Source organism: Taudactylus pleione, unplaced genomic scaffold (genome assembly GCF_031769625.1).
Source record: "Taudactylus pleione unplaced genomic scaffold, aTauple2 ptg000212l, whole genome shotgun sequence".
Classification (NCBI taxonomy): domain Eukaryota; kingdom Metazoa; phylum Chordata; class Amphibia; order Anura; family Myobatrachidae; genus Taudactylus; species Taudactylus pleione.
In genome coordinates, this window is record NW_028284614.1 from 6,914,117 (window position 1) to 6,938,084 (window position 23,968).

Below are 23,968 nucleotides of genomic sequence, written 5' to 3' on the forward strand. Positions count from 1 at the left end.
AAGGTGTAAAAAGTCTTTAAATGATTTATATAGATGTTCATGATGTTGGCCCGCGCAGATGTAAAGCAGCAAGGCAAGGGCAGTCCACACTCTGGACGGGGACCCGCGCTGAAATACGCTGATGTCAATGCAGCTTTTCTGTTGTTCTCTGAGAAGTGCGCAGTGGTCTGGCTGTTTACGCAGTATATGGTGTCACCCAGTGCAGCGCATCTGAATGGAACCTCACTGCCTGGGAAAGATGTTCTGTACTGCGACCACTTCTTGGCGGCGGTATTGTACTGGATAACACTGACGCAGTCCTTACCGATGTCAAATCTGTAAAGGTTGCGCCCGATTGCCACCATGTCGCAGGAGCATCCCCAGCAGGCTTCATAAGGACGTTCTTTCCACCTGTCACTGCTGGGTTTGTAGTAGAAGAGGCGGTAATACCAATTTCCTCCTGTGATGTAAATCTTCCCCCTACAGACAGCAGCTTCATGCACCACTGGGAACGAGTCTTTAGGAAGGGGAGCCACGAGGGTCTAGGTGTCTGATCTTGGATTGTATCTTTCCACAGTGTGCAGGCCCTTTCCTCCAATGGCGTACAGAGAGCCGCCAAGCGGGAGGAGCTTCAGGTGGTACCTTGCTGTTATCATTTGTGCCAGTCTGCTACAGATGCCAGTCAGAGGGTTATAGCCAGGGCCGGATTAGCAATGGGGCGAATGGAGCTACAGCTCCAGGCCCCCTGTCAAAATAGGCCCATAGCATCTTGCTACGAGTGGCCGTCCGATGCCCCGACCCCCCGACCGCGGGACACGAGCACCCCCCCCAGCAGGCTGCGAGTGGTTGTCCAATGCACTGCCCCTCCCCCCACGACAGATCACACCAGAAAGGGGGCGTCAGGGCACTCGGCACCCGGCAGGCTGTGAGTGGCCGTCCAATGCTCCGCCCCTCCCCATGCGGCGTATCACCCTAGGAAGGAGGCATTAGGCCACGCCCCCATCCACCTCAGCAGGCTGCGAGTGGCCATTTTCAGTTGCTGTCCGATGCTCTGTCCCTCCCCCTGCTGCGGATCACACCATGAAGGGAGGAATCAGGGCTGGAGCATGGCTCGGCGGGCAGTGTCCACAGTCTGCCTGCTCATCACGGATTACACCAGGGAGCTCCAATGCCAGATTGACGTCGCAGCACTGCGCTGCCAGCGCACACCCCGCAGATGTTTGTTTATGTATGTACAGTCCTGATGAAAAAGCCGGTAGGATCTGAAATGTCGACTTTTCTGTACCGATGTTAATTTACATTTAAAAGTTTTTTTTTTCACCTTTACATTGGAGAGTGCCACCTTTCTTTCCTCATATTTGTGGTGTTGCCATACATCACTAAATAAGGGTGATTCTTCCCTTCTCTGAATGCCGCCACTGGAATCCCGACACCTGTCAGAATCCTGGTGCTGGCAACCCGACCTCTGGAATCCCGAAGGTAAGTAGCGGGGTTAGGGGGAGGGTTAGTTTAGGTACTAGGGGGAGGGTTAGGGTTAGGCACTAAGGGGGAAGGGTTAGGGTTAGGCACTAAGGGGGAAGGGTTAGGGTTAGTGTGCAGGGAGGTTAGGCTTAGGCACTACGGGGAGGTCAGGTTCAGGCACTGTGGAGGGAGGGGGAGGGTCAGGATACAGACCGACAGGTGACGGTATCCTAACCCTTTCAGGATGCCAGCGCCGGGATCCCGTATCCATCCTCAAGCATGACCCCTGCTGACATCTCCCACCTTAAACTACCCCCCTCCTCTTTCCATAGAAGGTCCTTCAAAGAGAGCTGTGAAAAAAACAAACTTGCAATGCCAAAATAAAACTTAATAAAAGTATGAATCATTGAGACAAGTAACCCCAAACACACAAGCTATTCCATCACACTGACTATATTTACAGTGCGGAAAGCAAACAGTTTTTTATTCTGATTTTGTTTGTGAACCCACTGCTCTGTGAAGAGGCCCTGGCCAGGTGATTGATCCTCCTGAGGTGTCAGTATTGCTGGCTGTCTGGCTAAACTTCCCATCGTCTGAGGATTGACCTGCGTGTGAATCAGTGACAATAACATACTTAATTGAAATAAAGACACGGAGACTTGTATTTGGCAGAATTTGTTAGCTATTTATTTGAAAACATATAATGAATTAGTTACTATATTAATTAAATTAATTTAAATATGGTGGCAAAGAAAGAACGGCTAACAACAGCCCAAGCCTAACACTATAAACACTCCAACCACAACACAATACGCTCAAGCCTTCTATCTTGACTACCCACCCGGTAAGGTGATGATGCTGCCCCCGGCAGGGTGGTCCAGCAGACTTTATGAGTCAACGAAGGTGAGCAAAACAATGAGTAAACAAATATTCACAGTGCTAATAGGTAACCTGCCGTTCTTTCCCGCCTAAAATAGCCAACGAAACAATCACCAAACCCAAATCAAAAAGAGCCCATAAAAATAAACTTATGGGAGGGAGGGTGGGAAGACAGGAACAAAAGAGGCTGACTCCGCCTCCAACAATCTCTAATATCCCTGCTATAACCTACAACCCTAAAAACCCATTGGCCCTAATTATCACATGATTCCTCACACTGGTCTGCCCCCAGCCTAGGAAGTTTAACCCTCTCCACTCCTATAAAGTCATTTCGTTTATCTAAACTTCCCATCGTCTGAGGATTGACCTGCGTGTGAATCAGTGACAATAACATACTTAATTGAAATAAAGACACGGAGACTTGTATTTGGCAGAATTTGTTAGCTATTTATTTAAAAACATATAATGAATTAGTTACTATATTAATTAAATTAATTTAAATATGGTGGCAAAGAAAGAACGGCTAACAACAGCCCAAGCCTAACACTATAAACACTCCAACCACAACACAATACGCTCAAGCCTTCTATCTTGACTACCCACCCGGTAAGGTGATGATGCTGCCCCCGGCAGGGTGGTCCAGCAGACTTTATGAGTCAACGAAGGTGAGCAAAACAATGAGTAAACAAATATTCACAGTGCTAATAGGTAACCTGCCGTTCTTTCCCGCCAAAAGCAAGGTTCTGCCAAAAGAAACCTTGCACCGCCACCATAGAACTAACGCACAGAAACCACAACCTCAAACAGATCCTCAAGAAAAATAAACATACCTTCCTCCGCTAAATGAACCCCGTCAGACCGAAAAAGGTAAGTATACCGAAATTTTATCCTAGGATGTCTGACCACTGCCCCACCATTTTCCAACACAAATTTTGAAACCGTAAAGTTCACTTTCTTCCGGGCTTCATCAATGGCTCTGCCGTCAACCACACCACGCCAACACAATCTAGGGACCATGAAAGACCAAACTATTGTGCAAGCTGGCCATGCCATTATAATCTGACCCAAATCCTCCACCACCGCATGCCTTAAATCCAGAGATGTCCTCTTGCCCAAATCATTCCCGCCTAGATGAATAACCACGACTCTCGGTAAGCCATACCGCTGAACCTGCTGCAAGAGTTTAGGCTTAAGGCTCTCCCACAACATACCTCTGACCCCTATCCATCTAACTCCACTAGCCCCCGGAAACAACGGCGCGTCCTGCGCCTGCATGAACCTAGCCGCCCAAAAAACAAATGAATGGCCAATTATCCATACAGTACAATCATCAAAAGCCATTCCTATAATGAGGGAAAAACAAAGAAAACATTAAAGTTATTGTAAAATTTTAGCATATTTAATCATGTATATCTAACGGGGAACATATTACTGAGGATCTGCCAAAAAGAAAAAATTTTGATTTGAATCTTTAAAGATCAACAAGCTTCTGTGCCAATTTGAAGCAACATGAAGACATAAGAGGATAAGTTAAAATAAAAAAGAAGGGGGGGGGGAGAGCGGGGGGGGGGGGTTTGGGAGAGATATCGGATAACACAAGTGAACTCGACCAGAGAGAAAACGTAAAACCTGCTGAGGGACATATAATTGTAATTATAAACCAAATAGCCGAATTAAATCCGTCAGATCAGGTAAAAAAATCGTCAAAACTCTCCAGACTCCCACTGAAATCAATGGCGAGTAGCTAGTCCCCGAGTAGGAAAGACAGGGGAAAACAAACAAGACCAGGACCAATGACATTTCGTAAAACATAACAAACCATATGTAACGTGCATGCACAACATTAACCTCAATGATTCGGTCGAATGTAACGCTTATAACTGGCTGATTTCCATCGGCCCAGAGCTTGAATCTGTGACTCTGGAAATCCCGCAGCAGCGGCGGAAGTGGCAGCACCAATTCGAAACGAATGCGTGCCGAACTCCCCTGGTGAGAGGCCCACGCTGCAAAGACATCGCCGCAGCATCCAACTAAACTGAAATTTTGTCAGCGGAAGCCCATCGCCATGCATCAGCCATGAGCCCTCCGCTGAGGGTCTGACAGATGCATAACGAGTGGCCAAGCCGACCGGACAAATTCGACAATCCGCCGAGGGGACCAATGTTATCCAGCGACCCCTGCCTAACTGATCGGTCTTAGAACGACGCAATCTGCACAGCAAGGACCTCTCACCCACCTTCACATCCGAACGCAGCATAGTTGAATCCCTCCACTTGGAGGGAGCAACCAATTCCGACACCCGGAAAGCACCATGAAAAGCCATGGAAAAAGCTAACTTAAACAAAAGCGTTTCGAAACCGGAGGCCGCCACGTCCGCAACCGCTCCTAGAATGGACGGTAACAGATAAATGTCTATAGGCCGTCTTTTATCGGGGTTAACCGGCTCAGCGCGCGCCCAACCTTTCAAGGCCTTTGTGATGACAAAACTCCTTGTAAGGTCAGGGATTCCCTTCAATTTGGAGAAAAACGAAATACCTGCCAGGTACCGTGAAACTACCGCTCTCGATTTGCCAGATACATACAGCTGCCAAATAAAAGCAAGCATCAATTGATGCTGACCCTTACCTCCAAGGCCTTGGCTACGGGAAAAAACTTCCCATTCTTCCCAAGACCGACGGTAAGCCTTGAAGGTACTTGGTGCAATGGACAGCTCCGCTAACCCCTCCAGTCCGGCTTGATAACCTGCCAAACATAAGAGGGGCACAGCACACCATCAGTCTCTGCATCAGGAGCCAATGTACGGAACCGACCCCATTGACATCTGGACAGCGCATCGGCAATCCCGTTGTCAACTCCGGGTACGTGTTGAGCTCGAAACAGCACATTATGGCGCAAACAGGCAAGCACCAGCTGCGCTAGCACACGCAAAACCAGCAACGACTTTGCTCGCTGCCCGTTTACCGCATGCACCACGCCCAGATTGTCACATCTGAACAGAATGCTGCGATTGCAGATGCGCTCGCCCCAGACCTCCAAGGCGACCATTATTGGGAACAGTTCTAAGAGCAGCATATCTCTTGTCAAACCTGCACGAATCCACTCCTCTGGCCAAGTTGCGACGCACCAGGATCCCCTCAGGTAGCAACCGAACCCCGAAGATCCTGCTGCATCGGTGAAAAGCTGCAAATCGACATTGCCCACCAGAGGGGATAACCATATCCTGATCCCATTAAAATCTGCCAAAAAGGAAACCCAAACTTCCAGGTCTCTCTTTATTTCTGACGATAAACGGATCAAATGGTGAGGTTTGGAAATCCCCGCTGTGGCCCTCTCTAGCTTTCTGCAAAATACCCTCCCCATCGGTATAACTCTACAGGCAAAGTTCATACAACCCAACAGTGATTGGGCCTGCCTGAGCGAAATTTTGCGCGCAACCAAACACTCTGAAATGGAATCTCGCAATTTGTCAATTTTATCGCGCGGCAGCCGACAGGATCCAGCCAAGGTATCAATCTCGATACCTAAAAATGACAAACACGAGAGGGGTCCCTCTGTCTTTTCGTCTGCCACAGGTACTCCAAAATGAAAAAACAGCGCTCTCATGGAACCAAGTAACTCGTTACAACGCTCTGACCCAGCGGGCCCCACGCAGAGGAAGTCATCGAGATAGTGCGCTATCCCATGACCCCCACAAGAAAACTCTACGCACCAATGAAGGAAAGTGCTACATTTTTCAAAGTATGCGCAGGAAATCGAACACCCCATAGGCAAGCACTTGTCTATGAAGTATTCCCCCCCAATGCGAAAACCCATGAACCTAAACGATTCGGGGTGCAAAGGAAGCAAACGAAAAGCTGACTCCACATCCATCTTAGCCATGAGGGCCCCGCGTCCATATGCCCTAACGATACTGAGAGCATCATCAAAAGACTGATACCTCACTGAACAGAATTCAGGAGGTATAGCGTCATTAACGGAGGACCCCAATGGATAAGACAGATGCTGGATCAGCCGAAATTTTCCTGGAGTTTTCTTAGGCACCACCCCCACTGGGGAAAGAATCAGATTCCCCATTGGAGGATGCGCAAATGGACCCACCATACGTCCTAACTGAACCTCTTTCTCGACTTTTAACTGAAGAACGTCAGGAAAAAGTCGAGCTGATTGTAAATTTCTCGGGGAACCGACTCGAACTTCCCCTATAACTGGTAAACGAAAACCCAACTTGAACCCGAAAAACAAAAACTTAGCGTCCTGCCTATTAGGGTACCACCCTAGCCACCTGGACATAGCATCCAAACGGATAGGGGTTGGTGCCCTATTTAGCGCCTGCGCTACCTCCCGCTTTGGGAATAGCTCCTCCTCCCGACTTGGATCCCTGTTGGGCTGACAACCTGAAACAATTAGAGGCGGGGTGCGATCCGTTGCAACGCAAGCAAAGGTGTCGAAAACGGCACCGTTGGCCCTGGGAACAGGAGGCATTATTAAAGGCAAAACATTTACCTTTAAAAGGTGTCTGCGCAGAAAGCCGACCGGGGCCCGTCTGTCGACGCCCCGGGGAGGGATCAGAACTCGGGCGCCACGCCCCAGACCCCCCCTTATGAGTATCCCCGCCTACCCGAGAATCCTCCACTCCACCTTTTGGTGGTTGCGTGACGTCAAGCCACACTTCCACGTCCTTGCACCCAAAATCTAAGCGCTTGGATCCGTCCTGCTTGCGCCTAAATTCCTCATCATATGTTCTCCAGGCGCTGCCCCTGGATTTACGCTGCATCCCATGAATCAGGTGGATATACCTTATTACGTTCAGGTGCTCCCCTGGGCGATCTTTCAAGTAGCATGCTGCGAATACGCAAAACCCAGCAAGCCAGTTATCATAGGAACGAAAAGCTTCCAACCCCACCCCGCCTTTAAGCTTAGCTGCCTTGAAATCTTTTTTGGCTTGCTCAGTTAAAATGAACATGTCCACATAATCGCCCTTCCTGATTTTTTTCTTGCAACAATCGCGCAGACCCCGCAATACTGCTGTATTGTCGCAATGCACCACACCTGGTTGATGCTGACGCTTCTTGGACTTCCGCGCGCTACTACTCTGACGCTGCCGCTTAGCCCGCTTATCCCGCCTATCCGCCTCCTTGCGCGCATATTTAGCAGCCCTCTTCCGCGCCTTTTTCGCGCTGCTGACAGAAGAAGCCAGAGAAGAAGAGGTCGACGACAAGTCAGAGACAGAGGAAGAAGAGGAGGCAGAGTCAGCAACATCATCATCTTCTGAGATCTCACCTGACGATCCGGACTGCTCCCTCCCGGACACGACCGATGATGAAGCCTCCTCGACGCTGAAATCCTGTTCCATAGCTTCGCCCTCAGCAGTATCTGAAACAGACGATGAAGCCGCCCCCTGGGCCGAAACCCTGGGCACGGTCGACACAGCAGGAGAAGACACAGCCGCACCAGCCCCAGACGCCTCTGGTCTTGCCAACTGAGCCGCAGCGGAGCCCATAGCCTTGCAAGCCTGCATGAACTGATCTACCGCTGGCCCTAGAGTAGCAGAAATTGAACGCTGCCTCTGATCCACCCTTTCACTATCTGCTTGGCTAGGAGCCAATGCCGCAACCATGGGAGCAAAAGCAGATGTCATTGATGACATCATGGCCGCAAAAGCTGCAGGGTCAAAGGACTGACTTGCACCCCCACTAGGGACCTGAGTATCCACATAGCCAGAAGCTGCTGCCCCAGACATGGCCCTGTCTGCTGATTGCTGACTAGCCTGCCAATCATCCTCCATATTAAGTGCAAGTGCCCCCCTTTCATCAGCTCTCCCTGTCCTAAAATGGCTGCCTCCCTGACTGACAAAGCCCCTAATGTGCTGCCAGGGCTGTCCATCTCCCCCACCTCGACATTCCCCACTTCATTAACTGTGGGGGAGTCCCCCCTGCCCCTCCGGGCACTAACAGGGCTATTAGCAGCCCTCCTTGCGGTGCGCGTGTGCGCCTGTGACCTTTGAACCCGCGGGGAGCGAGCGCTCACCGCCCTAATCGCGGCAGCTCTGCCCTCCCGCGGGCTCACTAACTGCCTCTCGCGGCTGCTCAGAGCAGCCGCGCCTTCCCCCCGCCGGCGGCTGTGTCCAGCCGCCCTGACAGCACCTGCTTGACGGCCGCGGGTAAGCGCGGCCGCGCCCGGCCGCCCATGACGCCGCGGGGCTGCGCGACTCGCGCTAGCCCCTTCAGCTCCCTCTTGAGAGGCAGGAGCCTCCCCAGAACTCCCTGGGCCTTCTTCCTGTGCCCGGTAACGGGCGGGGATCCGCGATGAGCGGTGCGGGCGGGGCATGCTACCAATTTGGGGGAGTCACAGTCCTTATAAGGGTTAGGAGGATTGTTAGAAAATGCAGAGCGCAAAGGTGGGGGAGGGCAGAGAGAGAGAGGGATAGATGAAGAAGGTGAAGAACAAAGATAAGAAGAGGAAAGAAAAACAGAAGGATGGCTATGAAGAAAATATAACAGAGCTCAGGTAAGAGCACTTACCCATTCCCAAGACAGGAACAAAAGAGGCTGACTCCGCCTCCAACAATCTCTAATATCCCTGCTATAACCTACAACCCTAAAAACCCATTGGCCCTAATTATCACATGATTCCTCACACTGGTCTGCCCCCAGCCTAGGCAGTTTAACCCTCTCCACTCCTATACAGTCATTTCGTTTATCTTCTGCTAATCGATCAAGCCCACAATGTTGTTACCTGCTGGCTGCTGCGAGCAATGTTTACTGATATACAGGCACTGACAAGATTTAAATTTTAATATACTGAGACGCCCACTTTCCGTTTCTTGTGGCGGAGCAGTACCTGCAGAATCAGGCCCCAAGTGACTCTGTTTTGGATCTCACTATGGTTTCTAGATCTAACACCTCAGTGTGGGGGGAATTCAATTCAGCGCGATGCTGAATAGCCGAGGGAGGGAGCTCCCACAGCTATTCAATTCAATGTGCTGTGTGCCTTGTCGGGAAGCAGGAAAGTCAGAGAAAGACGGTTCTCGCGACTTAACCTGGGTGTTAAGGTGCTGTAACTGACATTCTCCAACTAAAGTGGCAGGCGCGCGGCTATTAGCACTGCGCTAAGCCGGCAAACAGCTGCGCGCCCGGCACTTTTGTCAGATTTCTCCTCGCATCCCCAGGGGGGTGGGAGAAGAAATCCTTAGCCCGCCCAAACAGCGCGGTGTATTGAATAGCTGCAGGAGCTCCCTCCCGCAGCTATTCTACATTGCACTGAATTGAATTCCCTCCTATAACTATTAATAAGATAAGGTATTCTTATATATAGAGAGAGATAGCGATGTCACATTCATGACATCACTAAGTGACCCATGTGCTCTTTAATAGAGATATTTTCAGGTTTACGTCATCACCATGTGCCATTTTAAGAAGTTGTTCCTTTGCTGAATCTCGCTTTACACTATTGATATAAGTGAAAAGGGAAAAGAGATTGAGGTTTTTATAGGTAGGGGCTAGTCACACCACACAGGACAGGCCACATCCCTGTGCAGACAACACCCCCACAATGCTAGTTACACCCCCACATCACTAGTCACACCCGCTGGGGTTGGTTATGATTACCCAGTGGTACCTAACCCTAAACCCCCCCTTCCCGTGGCTAACAGCTAAGGGCGCCCCGCTTGCCTTTGATCTGAATGTCGTATGTCAGGATTCCGGCGTAGATGTGTAGGCTGACTTCGCGATTTAGCCGCCTATGTTTAGTCCCGGGTTGGGATTACGACGCCGGGATTTCAACAGACGGAATCCCGTCCGTCGGTATTTTGACTACATCCCCCAGCCGCAGTGCTGAACACACCTCTTGCGGCGGCACACAATAGGCCCTTCATAGATTTCAGCTCCAGGCCCTTGTGGACCTTAATCTGGCACTGGTTATAGCACATTAATGTGCTGCTGCAAACCGAGCCCTCTTTGGTCTTTTGGAGGCCTCCTGCAATGAATAGGTGGTTATAGATGGAGCATATGCTGCATCCTACCAGGCAGGCCTCCTCAGGGATAGTTGTCACTATTTCCCAGTGGTTTGTTTGCATGTTAAGCGAGAGAAGTTGTGCTAATTCAGAGCCGGAAGCTATTTGCGGTCGTTCGTTCTGAAAAAAGGGGTGGCTATTCAAATTAACCGTTCGCTCTTTGCGGTCTGTTCACGCCTCTATGTCTGAACGAGCGAACAAAACTTGCGGTCGTTTTTTTGGAAACTACGCCCCCTGGCCGCTCGCATCCTACGTCATGTCCGCTATTTATTAGATTAATCGAGTACATCGACCAGCGTATGAACTGCTCGCTATTCTTGTGGTTGGTTTTTCCTACCGCAATCTTGCGAGCAGTTCTGACTATAAAATAACCCAGTGACGTGGTCAATGACGCTGCTGTATTAATTATGCACAACCTTAAAACGCCCGTTTTGACCTTTAAGCACGCCTGCGTTCGGATCTCTACTCCCCGTGTTCAAGCACCTTCCCCTGTTACCACCCACATACGCCTCATTCTGTCACTCAAAATAGCAGGCATTCGCTATTTAGCGGACAAACGATTTTTGGCCGCACTGACTGGTTCACGCATGCGCAGTTGGGCAAACATCGCTCGGAACGAACGAGCAGACGCTTACGAACGGCTCTGAATCAGGCCCTGAGGGTGCTCTGCCTCCGCCGGACTCCCGATGTTCGTATTCCAGTCACATGTGCTCCTGGCCTCAACTTTGCACAGGGACAGTGTTCCTGTCATTCTCAGCTGGAGAATCCGCTTTCTCTCCCAGCCAGTCAAATGCCCATAAATGGCAGAGTCCTTCAGCACGCTGAGGTAGTTGTCACTCATTAGATTGTACAGTGTGTGAAGTAGTCCTGGCACACTGTTCTTCCTAGCCAGCTGTAGCAGCAGCAGGCAGCTCCCCAGCGTCAACTGAAACCTCTCTGCTGTGTCTCTGGGCCTGATTCAGACCCGCTCGCGAGCGCTGAATTTTCAGGCCTAATTCAGACCCTAATTCAGCGAGTTGATGTTGGCCAAGTGCGCATGCGCACGATGGAGGCAGCTCCGTCGTGCGCATGAGCGAGACCCGAATAATGACGGCCAAGCCGTCGTTATGGGTCTCGCACCAAAGGGGGCGTGCTGTCGATGGTGAGTGACAGCACGCCCCCTTTGGTGGCGTGCCGGGGTGTGGCTGCCCAGACGGAGGCACGAGAGGTAGGGAACGCCTACCGTCTGGGGCCGGCCCCACTGACAGCACTCCAGGGCTTGCGGCAACGAGACCCTACCACAAGGGTCTCGTCGCAAGCCTGATGGTCGCGATGGTCAAGACCATCGCAACCATCATTTTGGCCGCTCGCTATAGCTGTGGGTGGTCACCCACAGCTATGCGAGCGGCCAGGAGGCCGCACTTAAATTCAAAGGGACGGCCCTGATTCAGAGCGAGCGCTCTGTCAGAGCGTCCGGCTCTGAATCAGGGCCTCTGTGCCGGCTCTGTTAACAGCGCTGGCGCGTGCAACCGAGAGCGGGGGTGTGGTCTAATTATTATAGGCCACACCCCATAAGTGACATTATTTGGAGGCTTGCCCGCATGGCACGCTTTCAAATAACGTCAGGCTGGGGGTAAGCCCAGCACTCCGTCACTAGCTGGGCTTCCCCCAGCCATCTCCTGGCACTGAATGGATGCCGTGCGCATGCGAGCAGCATCCATTCAGCTACTTCCATGAACGCTGCTGTGGTGGGGGTCCCCAACCTTCCGATTTGACCACCCTCGGGCCATGGGTGGAACAGCGGGACAACACTGTCCTGCTGAAATCGGGATGTTGGGGAGGGGTGCGCCCTCTATGGGGTGAGCCTATATATAATTATAATATGGAGAGAAAAAAAAACATAAAAATTCTTCGTTTGCACCTGAAAGGGTAGGTTTAATGTTGGGTTTAGGATTACATTTAGGTTAGAGGTTCGTGTTAGGCTAAAATAAGTTAAAAAAAAGTAGCCATTTTTATGTTGAAACTGCAAATGTCGACCTTTTGTAGGTGTCAAACATTTAACCCTGTCAATCTAAATACATGTCCTAATGACCATGTTGACCTTTTGACTGTCAACGTCCAGAATGTGTCGACCTGGTGTAGGCTGATTCAGACCCGCTCGTGAGCGCTATGCGCTCGCAAGCAGGTCGATGGTGGCCCAGTGCGCATGTGCACGATGGAGCCGGCTCCGTCGTGCGCATGCGCGAGACCTGGATAGCGACGGGCAAACCGTCGCTCCGGGTCTCGTACCAAAGGGGGCGTGCTGTCGATGTTGAGTGACAGCACGCCCCCTTTGGTGGGCGGGCCGGGGGAGTGGCTGCCCAAACGGAGGCATTTCCATGTGAACATCTCCGTTTGGGGGCGGCCCCACTGACATCATGAGTGATGTCAGTGGGAGAGATTTCGGCTCTGTGAGAGCCGAAATCTCTCTGGGGCTTGCGGCAATGAGACCCTACCACAAGGGTGTCGTCGCAAGCACAATGGTCGCGATGGTCTTGACCATCGCGACCATCTTCCTGGCCGCTCGATATAGCTGTGGGTGGTCACCCACAGCTATGCGAGCGGCCAGGAGGCCGCTCTAAAAAACAAGAAGGCCGGCCCTGATTCAGAGCGAGCGCTCTGTCAGAGCGTCCGGCTCTGAATCAGGCCCGGTGTACTAACATTTCTGCTTATATATGGTAACACATAGCAACCAATCAGGAATTAGCTTTGCTCAACCTACTGCAAGTTGGACAATGAAAGCCAGCATCTAATTGGATGCTACAACCTTATTTGATTCCTTTATTAGAAAACAACCCACTTTGTTTTTACAGACCTTTTAAATGTACTGTGTAATTTGTCATTTGCCTGCATTGTCCATTCCTCTCCTGTGCTAATGGGGTTTGCATTTTGCACTTACTACAGATGGAGTTGACTGACAATTGTTAACAGTTTAGCTGGACACAAATGTGCACTTCTCTCCCATAGAGTACTTATATAATTTTATCCTTCTCTTTGATGTGTTTCCCACAATTATCTGTCACTAGCCCGGCGTCGGGTGACAATGCATCTGTTCTCCTCACTCAGTGCTAAGCTGGAGACGGCTGAAGTTACTGTCCGGCTTTGAATCCTGCGACTCACGCAAAACACTCTTGTGTTCCAGCACAGCTTTGTGTATTCCGTATTTGCAAAGAAAAAACAGATTGTGGTTTATTCTGCAGTAACCAGCGGGATTATTATTCATTAACAGTGCTTGGCCAAGTCTACCAATCAGAAGCCTGCATCCATTTTCCAAACTGTTCTATACAACAGGCGTGTTGAAGAGATCTGTGTTGTATGTAGGGCATATCCTTTTTTAGTGATACACCGTATTCTAATTTTAGGATTTAAGAGTATTAAATCCTTTTCCGTACTTCCCAACTGTCCCAGTTTATATGAGGGGGGTGTGGTGTATATTTTGTCGACATGGTCAAGCTTAACATTCATAATGTCGACACTGATGAAATTATTAAATTATTGGAACATCGCTAAAACGTACCTGCTGGTCTAGTGGTGACGTACCTGGAACGGCGGGATCCAGTAGTGTCTTCCAGGTCTGGCGGCGACGTCAGGATGTCTTCCGGCGGATCCTGCATCACTTCCCGTGGTAAGTATCCCTACTCCTAACCCGCTGCCTAATGCCTAACCCTAACCTCCCCTCACCGTAGCTTGACCTTAACCCTCTGCCTAGTACCTAACCCTCCCCTCCCGTAGCCTAACCCTTACCCTCCCCATAGTGCCTAACCCTAATGCATACTTACCTACTTTGACAGTTCTCTCCTCAAGGAGAAGCCCATAGGGGAGATGCCAGATAACTGGTGGCGGCGGGGCCCGGCACTACACGTAATTAGACCCCGCCCGCTCACGAGGAATGCCGAGATTCGTTAGTCAATTGTTAAGGGGTGGGACCAGTATGACGTGTTTGCATAGAAACATGTCATGTTGGCCCTGCCCCCCTTCCCCGATTTGCGGTGCTAACCTCCCAATAGTGCCCACTTTGTTAGGAAGTGGGCACTGGATGCGGGAGGACTGCATATTCTACCGGGGGTGCGGGGGACTGTCCGCAAATTCTAACGTCTCCCGCAACTTCCGGGAATGTAGTCACGTATGCCCTAATCCTCCCCTCCCACAGCCTAACACTAACGCTCAACCCAGTGCCTAACGCTCACCCTCCAATCCCGTGGTCCAACTTTAACCCTCCGCTGCCGATCCCATTTTGGTCATGTCGACATTCTGGCAATATAGGTCGACATAGTAACTGTAGACATTTTTTATGTCAACATTGGTAGTGTTGACATTGTGACTACATCCCCATGTGGGACAGACCCAATCTCACGCATCAAAACTTTTTCTCCTTTCCAGCACAGTTGGAAGATGTTCCATGCTAACAGGTGCCCCATTAGGACTATGGCGTACACTGTGGCAGTTGGGAGATGTTCCATGCTAATAGGTGCCCCATTAGGACTATGGCGTACACTGTGGCAGTTGGGAGATGTTCCATGCTAATAGGTGCCCCATTAGGACTATGGCGTACACTGTGGTAGCTGCATTATGCTGAAAGATGTTTTAGGGGATGGGGAGCATTGGGGCTGCTCAGTGCTGTTGAGGAAATGGATGTTCCAAGGCCATTTTTTTGGGAGTGCGCCTTTTCTCAGCGGGACATTAACACTGTTCCAATTTGTAATATTTTATGGTACAGAGGTGTGTATTTACTAAAGATTCTGATAAATAACAATAAGGGGTAAATTTACTAAGATGGAGTTCTATATAAGAAGTGATGTTGCCCATAGCAACCAATCAGATTCTACTTCTCATTTATCTAGCACCTTGAAAATACCTGGAATCTGATTGTTTGCTATGGGCAACATCACTTCTTAATAGAATTCCCATCTTAGTAAATTTACCCCTTAGACTCTCTGAGTGAATCCTGATTTACATTTATCCTAAATGAATTGTATCTGAAATATTAGCCCGTGAATGAAATCTATTCTGCTCTCTAATACCTCAAGAAAATTAGAATCTGGATTGTAATACCTTAAAAAGTAACTTTCCACATTACATTTAATACTAGTGCAGTACAAAGCAGTGACAGTCTATCCTTCTATCCGCTCGCTCAGAGAATAGCATAGATCAAGGACATAGAGAAAAGCGCTTCCTTTGTGGGAGAGACGGATCGCATTCTGTACTACACTCGCTGGCACCCTTCATCCTGCTTACAGAAAAAAAAATGATTTTAAAAACACAACATTGAAAAATATATTTTTAATAAAATATTGAACATTGGAAAAATAAAAATATGTTTTAATTCACCTTTGTTTTTGTCGCTGTAGGACAACAAGCTTTTTTGTAAATATGCACCTTAATTCATACGTTCTATGGAATTTTTTTTTGAGACCTTTTCGGGTGACACTGTTTTACAATCGTTTATAGACACTATTTTTATTTTGGCAGAACTCTTATATTGTTCCTCCTCATAATAAATAGTATGACTGTGTGGAAGGATTAGGATCAGCTGAAAATGTTTCTTTTTCAAAAAACAAAATTAATGAGTTGACGCCAGGAAGATTAAAATGATATAATTGTTCTTTGTGTCATAATACCTAAAGCATAGATGCTTACTCTGCTGAGACTGTAGGTGATCTCCCATGCTCCCGAGAGAGCCAATATCCCGCAAGGTGGGCCATGCAGCAAGGCACAGTGTGATAGTGCTATTTATGTAACGTCACCACTGACCGCCCAACATGGAAGAAACTATGGGAAAAAAAATAATTGTGTGAATAAGAGATGGGGGGAGATTTTCTTGAAGCACACTCCCTAATTTATTTAACAGGATAGGCATGACTGTTGAAGTTTTCATATTGATGGTATCCACCGATGGTTCCATCAGCCGTCAACAGAAACCATCAACAGAAAAAATCAATGGTTTGCATCTCTACTCTTTGATAAATGACCACGGTGGGCCAATCAGGGAAGTGTTGTGACCGGGGGAGAGGCTAAGTGCCATCTGCCCTGCATCGGGGGTATAAAAACATTGCCATCAACAGTGGAGAACCGTTGGACCGTCTTGACCAGCGATGGTCCATAACCATCCCTATAACTGGAGGAGGTGTGCTACAAGATCTTGTCCTGTACACAGAACATTAGAGGTAGATTGCTGTAGGTCTATACTACATAAGGAATATTCCTTTTTTTTTAGTAGCTCGAGCTATATCTCATTGTTATATATTTGTGTGCAGGTCAGTCTCACTCTCCATTTATCCTGAGGGAATACTAAGGCGCAGTTGATATTCTCTCCAACAAAGTCAGGGAGACACCCGGATTGGGAAGCAGTCGGAATCCGACAGACGAAATTCCGACCGCCGGCTTCTGACTGTCTAATCCTGACAAGTCACTGACAGGCGTCGAAATCCCGACGCCTGTCATTAGACCTACGCCGGGAGCCCGACGCCTGGCATGCGGAATGAAGGTAAGCCGGGCGCGGACAGCCGCGAGGGGGGGAGGGTTAGGTGTTAGGGTTCCCGGGGGGACAGGGTTAGGCACCCCTCCGGGAGACTTAGGTTTAGGCTAGGGGAAGGGTGGGTTAGGTTTAGGCACTTAGAGGGGGTTTAGGCTTAGGCACTGGGCGGGAGGTTAGGTTTAGGCACCCCTAAGGGAGGGTTAGGGTTAAGGGGGGGTAGATTAGTGTTACTTACCTTTAGAAGCAGTCGGGATTTCCACCCCTGCCGGGCTAGCGCTACCGGGATTTGATCCATGCGGATGGCGGGATTACATACCGTTTCCCCCGGATCTGTGCTGTGTCTCCCAAATTGACAGGAGGCACAACAATGTCATTGTCACATGATCCACCAGTGTGCTTCGCCATTTCCGTGCGTTGGACGCTTTTTAAATAATCTGTGGAGAAGAGGAGGAAAGGGGATGAGAGTGTGAAGGCGTGCAGTGATGGAGGGGGGTATAGAAATGGGGTGGTAAGGACTGAGAGTGGAGTGGTGGGGTCAGGAAATTAGGTAAAGGGAAATGGTGGGGGCGGTGATGGGAAGTGAGGAGGTGAGAATATGAGTAAGAAACAGAGGGGAGGGTTAGGGGGATGAGATTTGCATTATTGGAGCATTCACAAACAACCTATCAAGCACATTATAATGAAGTCTGTCTGTGTTATATATGGGGGAGATGTACTAAGTTTTGGAGAAATATAAGGTGGAGAGAGATAAAATACCAACCAATCAGCTCCTGAATGTCAGTTTACAGGCTGTGTTTGAAAAAATGACAATTAGGAGCTGATTGGTTGGTACTTTATCTCCATACACTTTACCACTTTCCAGGACTTAGTACATCTCCCCCATAATTAAACCACTTTTATACAAATAGTTAAACGTCCTCAGTCCCCCCCCCCCTCCCCTAGATTGTAAACTCCTAGGAGCAGGGTCCTCCTCCCTCCTGTTCTCACAATTCTCTTCTCTAGCAACTTCATAGACGGTATGCAATCGGGAAGCCGGCGGACGTAAGCCCGACAGCCGGCCTTCCACCTGCTTTATCTTGGCAAGGGTTAAATGACAGGCGTCTAATTCTAGACGCCTGTCATTTTACTGACGCAAGGAGACCGGCACCCGGCATCCTGATCGAAGTGATGCCGGGCGCCGTTGTGGACAGCCGCGAGGGGAGAGGGTTAGGTTTAGGGCTCCCGGGGGGGGACTTAGTGTTAGGCACCCCCCCAGGAGGTTGGGGTTAGGCTAGGGGGAGGGGGGGTTAGGTTTAGGCACTTAGAGGGGGGATTAGGGTTAGGTACTGGGGGGAAGGTTAGGGTTAGGCACCCCTAAAGAGGGTTAGGGGGATTAGGTTAGGTTAGTTGATACTTACCTGGGGATTTTCAGCCGTGTCGGCCTGCCGCTGTCAGGAAGTCCGGCAGTAATTCGTATGTATTCCTCATAGACAGCCTTCACCTTCCCAGCTGTATTGTGTACTGAGAATTGTGGTGCTGATTGTTACTTGTGCTCTGTTTATGTTTTGGTTACTGTATTGTAATGTTCTGTGTAGCCTGTACTGTCCTACTGTTGCTGTATGTATGGCGCTGTGGACCACTTGTGGCGCTTTATGAATAAAATTTTATAATAATAATAATCACTGGAAAAACAGCAATAATTTTCTTATTTCCTTCTTGCTGGTGGCCAGAACTGTCTGGATAAGAGCTATACAGATAATAGATCCATACCTGTACTGTACTATTATTTTATGACTTGCTAATTCATGACTAGGGGGCCTATTCATCATCAAAGGCCGTATGGCCTCCGATGATGAAGTTTAGATCTCGCTGTGAGGGATACTTTAGCATCCAACTCGCAGCGGGGGAAGCCTGACACCGGAGCAAATCATCATTGCTCCGGTGAGGGGACAACTGCTCTAAAAAGCAGTTGTCTGTAGCTGCGTTACTTACCTGCTCCCTGTCGTCCTGGTCACGCATGCGCACAGCCGCCGGAAGGGAGTGAGGAGGCAGCTGAGGGATCTGCTCGGATCCCTCTTCGCATCCCCAGGACTCCTTCCCATAGGAAGGAGTGGGGATCTGAGAACAATCACCGCCTGAAGATGGCGCTTGTTCTATGCAGCAAACTCCGAAAACTTTCAGTTTTCGGAGTTTGCTGAATACCGGGGGGTCGGACCCCTAATGATGAATGGCCCGGTTACTAAAAAATGCGGAAACTAGTGTTTCTGCATGGTTACCGGGCCATTTATCGGTTGATGAATAGGCCCCTAGATGTCTCTTCTTTCTCTGTGTGGATAAGGAGGCTGTCGGTGACTGTATGGAATTCTGCGTTGGAAAGGGAAGCTGTCTGGCTTTATCATGCTGCTGTGTGGGCTCCTCAGATGTTATTACACGTAGAACGGATGTATCAAGGGGAATCGTGTCACATACTCTTACGTCGTATTGGTAGCTCAATCGAATCCTAAGACACTCTCACAGGGGCGCTATACAGAATAGAGAAGGTGACGTTCAGCAGATAGGATGTGTTTGGAGCAGCAGTGGGACAGATGAAGAGGTTGCTATTGTCCACTAATAATGCATTGTTGTGGAGGTTTCTCAATGCCGCCAATCACTTGATTAAAACACTCAGCATTGTTCAGGGACATTTAATAAAGGGGCAAAAATAGCATTTGCCTTGGGGCCATCCTGTTGTCCTTGTAAGAGTGGAAGCCCCTTTTTTTTCTAAAGAGGACAGTCTCCTACTTTAAAATGCATGAACACAAACTAAGTAGTCATCACACCTCTGATGAAATTGGTTCTATACTGATGAAACGCGTCTGTTTAATTGGACAGATTTGGACCTTGAGTGACATGAGTGTGCTGGGAGAAACATAGATTCTGTGGTGAGATGGTTCATATATAACCTCACTTACTGCTGCCATGCATTCAGCTTGGTGACCCTGTATCAGGAACCCCAATTCTATTTAACTATAATTCTCAACATAGCAAAGCTCTGGGGATATACACTTTGGCTTGGATAAGCTTCCTCTGACTTAGATCTAGTGATTATTATGCAACGCTTTTCGGGACTATTCCTGTATCGCTATTCCAACTCGGCTTGCCTGCTCAGAATGTTAAAAGCTCTGAAGATATTTACATAAAAGAAACTGTAAAAAAACACATTAATAATAACAAAACTATGCCAGGTATGCGGAGATTAGTAAGCCGTAGTATAGTGGCCTCTTTTGTGATCAGTGCCAAAAATGATAAATGAAGGTCCATCTGCCGATGCCAGAACTGGGAAGACCTTCTCAGGTCCAGAGAGATAGTGATATCAGGTAATAGATACAAATGAACCATTAGTTATTGTGCTATAACATCTTTAAAGGAAAACCATTATCGTACAGTAGATCCGTGCACGGAGCCGTTAAAAATGGAGAATAAGTGATAAGAGGGAAATTAGAGCACGTGAGAAATCATAGTTTTCATTTTTTTTGTCAATTTCAACAAAACAAACGTTCATTGTAACTCATTAACCGGACAATGGTCGCCATTGTGTGGTGCCGTATATAGCGGGTAAAAAGCGAGAATCTCCAAGTGCAGAATTTCTAGAGAGAATGATGACTCTCCCCCTCCCCTCTCATGCGGCTGTAAGATGGAGTCATAGTTAGTACAGTCCGCAAATTGATCCACTAAATTTTATGAAAATGACACTTCATAGCCCTATGACAATTGTCAGTTGGGTTGTCCATATATACAAGATAATGCAAACCCCCCAATCTGTGGTGATTTTAGAAAGCAGTCCCCTAAGACTCTGGTGCAACCCTTTGCGGAGTCCCCATTCATTTTCTTAGCAATCCTCCTACAGCCCCATACTGTCTATCTGCGACACGCACAAGTGCTGTCATACCCATGTGACAGGTGCTTTCATACCCATGTGACACGTCCTGTCATACCCATGTGACAGGTCTTGGCACTCTAGCGGCTAGTGCTGATCATTCGCCAATTACACTGCTGGATAGCCAATCAATGATTTTGGCGACCGATTCATGAAGGGCAATGGGCCTGTCACCAATTTCTATAACTCTGATTGGTCAATGGCCAGCACTGGGTCACAGGCAAAATGGCTGTAGTTGCAGGCAGCCGCGGAAGCCTGGTTTACTTCCTTATGCTAATGCGGGAATCCGTAGGGCCAATGCGGGGGGTTCGCGCGTCTTCAATTGGAATCCCGCTACGCCCATTGATGTTATGCCGTTAGTGTCGGCACTTGTTCCAGCCCAATGCTGGGTGCAAGAGTTTCATCATAAACAGGTTTCCCTGTTAGGGGAATGCGCTCACAGCGCTGTGTCTCCATCCGTGATAGCCGCCCGTTACTAGGACCCGGAGGAGCGGCAGATGCCGGAGGCGCGGCCTCCGACCTGTGCAACTGCGCACGCGCTACTCCCTACTGCATCTCCCTACAGAGGGGGAGGGTTAGAATACTGACTGAGAGGTGTCGGTTTCCTAACCCTGTTGGGATCCCGAGCGCCGACATCCATTACCCATCCCATATATTGTATTTAGAAAAGAAGGCACTCAAAATGGACTTTAAAATAAAACTTACCTTATGGACATTTTGACCCAGGACATTACGTCATAGTACATGAGAGGCTCGGAGCGACATCGTTCCAGTGTGTACCCAGCTTTACACAATCTTAAGTCAGTGTGTATGCTTTTATAATACACAAATATACTCTGCAGTAAATAATATCTGTCTATGTGGAAAGTGATGAGGTTTTAAATTATAATTGTGAGTTATTGACTCAATATCAGCTTGATTATAAGTAACAAAACCATGGTCGCTTAGTGTTAGAGAATCAGAACTATTGGGAAGTATTAGATGAAGGTTTGATGTGATTAGATCGATGTAATAAGTAATTCTAACGGAATTTTTTGTAAAATAAAAATGTTGGCATGCATACCTTCCCAACTGCCATAAGGCACTGTGGGCCTGATTCAGAGGCGCTCGCAAAAAGCGAGCGCTCGCTCTGAATCAGGGCGGGCACTGGTTTTTTTAGTTGACCACCCACAGCTATTGCGAGCGGCCAGGATGATGGTCGCAATGGTCAAGACCATTGCGCTTGTGACGAGACCCTTGTGGTAGGGTCTCGTGGCCGCAAGCCCCAGAGAGCTTCTGGCTCTAATAGAGCCTCTGGGGCCGCCCACAGACTGGCATCACCAGTCTCACTGACATCACTGGTGATGTCAGTGGGGCCGCCCACAAACGGCAGGCGTTCGCTTGGGAACGCCTCCGTTTGTGAAGCCACCCCCCGGCCACGCCTACAAAACGTAGTGAGCCACGGAGCGAGTGCTTTTTGCGCTCGCTCCGTGGCTCGCGCACACGCAGTTGGGCCACCATTGACCCACTTGCGAGCGTTATGCGCTTGCGAGCGGGTCTGAATCTGGCCCTATGTGTATAAACTATTTTGCATAGAGCAGAGGTTCCCAAACTCAGCGGTCCTCAAGGCACCCCAACAGTTCTGGTTTTACAGATATCCATGGTTGAGCACAGGTGGTTACATCAAATTGACTGAGGTACTAATTAAGGGCCTGATTCAGAGCCGGTCGCTATTTGCGGTCGTTCGTTCAACAAAAAGGGGTGGCTATTCAAATGAACCGTTCGCTCTTTGCAATCTGTTGACACCTCTATGTCTGAACGAGCGAACAAAACTTGCGGTTGTAATTTTGAAAAAGACGCCCCCTGGCCGCTCGCACCATACGTCATGTCCGCTATTTATTAGATTAATCGAGTACATCGAACAGCGTATGAACTGCTCGCTATTCTTGTGGCTGGTGTTTGCTACCACAAATTTGCGAGCAGTTCTGGCTATAAAATAACCCAGTGACGTGGTCAATGACGCTCCTGTATTAATTATGCACACCCTTAAAACGCCCATTTTGACCTTTAAGCACGCCTGCATTCTGAAATCAACTCCCAGTTTTCAAGCACCTTCCCCTGTTACCACTCACATATGCCTCCTCCTGTCACTCATATTAGCAGGCATTCGCTATTTAGCGAACAAACGATTTTCGGCCGCACTGACTGGTTCGCGCATGCGTATTGCGATCCGTACGCATGCGCAGTTGGGCAAACATCGCTCGGAGCGAACGAGCTGCTGCTTACGAGCGGCTCTGAATCAGGCCCTAAGTCACCTGTGGTCAAGCATGGATATCTTTAAATCCAGGATTGCTAGGGTCCCATGAGGACTGAGGGTCTGATTGAGAGGCGCTCGCTATTTGCGAGCGTTCGCTCTGAATCAGGGCAGATATTTTTTTTCCGCCTCCAGGCCGCTCGCATAGCTGTGGGTGACTACCTACAGCTTTTGCGAGCAGCCTGGCGATGGTCGCGATTATCGCGACCATCGGGCTTGCAACGAGACCCTTGTGGTAGGGTCTCGGTTCCCGCAAGCCCAAGTGAACTTCCTGCTCTAATAGAAGAGGAAGTTGAATACTGACGTCACAAATGATGTCAGTAGGGCCGCCCACAAACGGCAGGCGTTCCTTCGGGAACACCTCCGTTTGTGCAGTAGCCTACAAAACGGGGCGAGCTGTCGATCAACTTCAACAGCCGCCCCGTTTTGTAGCGAGCCCCGGAGTGAGTGAAGTTCTCAATCACTTCGGGGTTAGCGCACGCGCATTGCGCGTGCCGCGCTGGCAGACCATCGACCCACTTGCGCGCTTTGTGCGCTCGCGAGCGGGTCTGAATCAAACCCTGAGTTTGGGAACTTCTGGCATAGAGTACACATGGGCAGCCCTCCCCACTGTCCTCATTTTGGTGGAACAATCCCAATTAGTGGTTTTGCCGCGAATGTAGCAAATAGGGGAGGGGGTTGTGCCGATGGTGGTGGAGCTATGGCGTATCAGGGGTGGGGCTTATTTTGTCCTGATACAGACGGGTACCTCAACTGAACACACAGTCACAGAGACAGACTCTGACAGACTCACAGCACGCTGCAGGGTGGGAAATTGTGCATCTCTTTGGGTCCTTCATATTGGTGGGGAAAATGAGGATGGTTTTTAACCAAACAGACAAGCCCTAAATACTATACAGAAGGAATGTCCATGGGACTAGTATGTGGTGCAACAACTCAAGGTATCGTTAAGTCCGA

At 49.1% G+C, this 23,968-nt stretch overlaps 1 protein-coding gene and 1 pseudogene across 1 annotated transcript in view; one reads left to right on the forward strand and one right to left on the reverse strand.

Annotated features, from left to right (window-relative positions):
• Nucleotides 1–23,968, forward strand: part of WNT7B (Wnt family member 7B) — a 195,993-nt gene that overhangs the window by 137,864 nt on the left and 34,161 nt on the right. The gene's annotated exons all lie outside the window — the stretch shown is intronic.
• On the reverse strand, nucleotides 38–13,962 carry LOC148517722 (kelch domain-containing protein 7B-like; annotated as a pseudogene).